This window comes from Quercus suber, unplaced genomic scaffold, assembly GCF_002906115.3.
Source record: "Quercus suber isolate HL8 unplaced genomic scaffold, Cork oak 2.0 scaffold_79, whole genome shotgun sequence".
Taxonomy (NCBI): Eukaryota; Viridiplantae; Streptophyta; class Magnoliopsida; order Fagales; family Fagaceae; genus Quercus; species Quercus suber.
The window spans coordinates 549,116-551,278 of NW_027069544.1; positions in this window are offsets into that span (position 1 = coordinate 549,116).

The following is a 2,163-nucleotide window of genomic DNA, read 5'->3' on the forward strand; positions in this document are numbered from 1 at the left end:
GTCTTTTTTTGTGGTTCATTTGGTTTTTACAAAAAAAATCAGAAATAAGAAAAGATTTGACTAAAAACTAAACTTGAAAACCCAAATCAGATAAGAGAGAGAAAGAATCCAAGGACACCCATATTGGATTGGAGAGAAAGAATCCAACAACACAGACTAGATCGGAGAGGAAGCTTAACCGGGTTGTTCACCAAATCCAAAAGACTTTGAAACCAACCAAACACAATTGCCCAGTCGTGGGTTGGAACTCCAATGAGGGTTTGATGAGAAAACGTAGAGAGAGGAAGACTGGCCTAGTCGAACCGAGTTAAGAGAAAGACAACCACCGCCAAGCAAGGATAGTCGGCAGTGACCGGTGAGGAGCAGTGTCAACAATGTCTTTGGTGGCTTTGACAGGAGGTCTTTGGTTGACTCTTTAAATATTAGAGAGGATTTGGCCGATAAAATACAATCCCGAAGAGAAGATTAGAGGGGCAATATCGTGAATGTACAGGATGATCTTTAGCTGATAGCCCCAGGAAGGGAAGATGATGAAGAACGAGATGCTTTCCCTATCCTAGAGCACCTGTCGCCTCCAACTTACTGCTGTGAGAGGATTCCTTTATAGGGTGATTATTAGGTTTAACAGAAAGAGAAAACAATTTAATTACATCTTTCTTTTACCTTTTTTTTTTTTTTTTTTTAATTTAAATCAGTTTTCTGCATTTTTTAATATAAAAAACTGAAGAAGAAAAAAAAAATTGCACTTAAGGGTAGAGCATTAACAGAAGTTAGTGGAAGGTCTGAATTGAAACACTTTTAAAACTTAAAAGACTGAATTGATCGAAACTAAAGTTAGAGGACTGAAATGACAAAAGGTGAAACTTAGAGAATCACTTTTGCATTTTAGCCTAAATTATATTGTTTCCTCATCTACCAGAGTTCCATCATTGGCTACTGATTACCGGTTTGATTTCGAATTGTTATTCATCAGTATGTTTTCAATATATTCCAACAGTGAACATCATTGTCATATACTCAGTAGTTCTAGTAAGTATGACAATTCTTTCAGTAATTTGTTTAAAACTGTTTCGGAACTGAACATGCATGATGAAAATCCATGTTTTTCTAGCAACCATAAGGTATCTGATTGCCCGAAAGAATTTCTTTGCCCAATGGTTGGAATGTAAATCACTTTTACATCTGCAACAAGTACACAATTAAATATGGAAACATTTCACATTAAGAAACTTAATTTGCAATCAAAAGCTAAATTCATTGCAGACACGAGTGTTTGTACAGCCTAAAACTGTCATATCTTTAGACTAAAAATACCATCTATAAACATGAATTGATAATATAAAACATGGACTACCAGAAACTTTCCCCCCAGGAATCAAGAAAAAAGGGTGTACAACTATTTGATCAACAAAAACAGTAATAAGGCAAAAGATCCAAAAGACACCTCTGCTTTTGGGATCTTTACTTTATCATTTCATCTACACCAAGAAGAGGATCTTACTATATTTCTCCCCTATGGTTACTTCAGTTTGTTCGTACATTACAACGGCAACTAAAGTTGGACACACAGACAAGACTAGTAATAGAGGTACCATGTTAAAAGAAGCATCTTGCCAAATCACTGAACTGCTATGCCAAAGTGACACCATTGGGTTCCTTTTATATACCGGTGAAGATGATTTGATAAAAAAAATTAATAAAAAATAAAAAAAAAAAATCTAAAGAGTATATAAAACATTTTATGCCTTTCTTCCAACATATAGCTTACTTTTGAGGTCACACTTTCAAGAGAGGCATTCAAATTTTTTTTTTTATTATCATTTCAGCTATCCCAATCAAGCAACCATGGGGTGAGCAAAAATAATCTTATAATCAGGCATATCAAGAGATTTCAAAAGCTTTACTTCCAGCCTAATAAAAAAAACAAACAAAAATTATCTTGTGAAAGTCAAAGACTCAAATGGATGTTTTTCACATTTGTTATTGCAAGAAACATTCCTATCAAAAGGACATTAGAGAACATTGGATAATTGATCCATTCTATCTCTCTCTACATCAAATAGTTTATAGGTCGCAAAACATGAAAGAGTAATTAACAACCAGAAAAGAGTAAAAACGTATTACCTTTACCTCCAGTAGAGGCCTATAAACATAAACATTTTG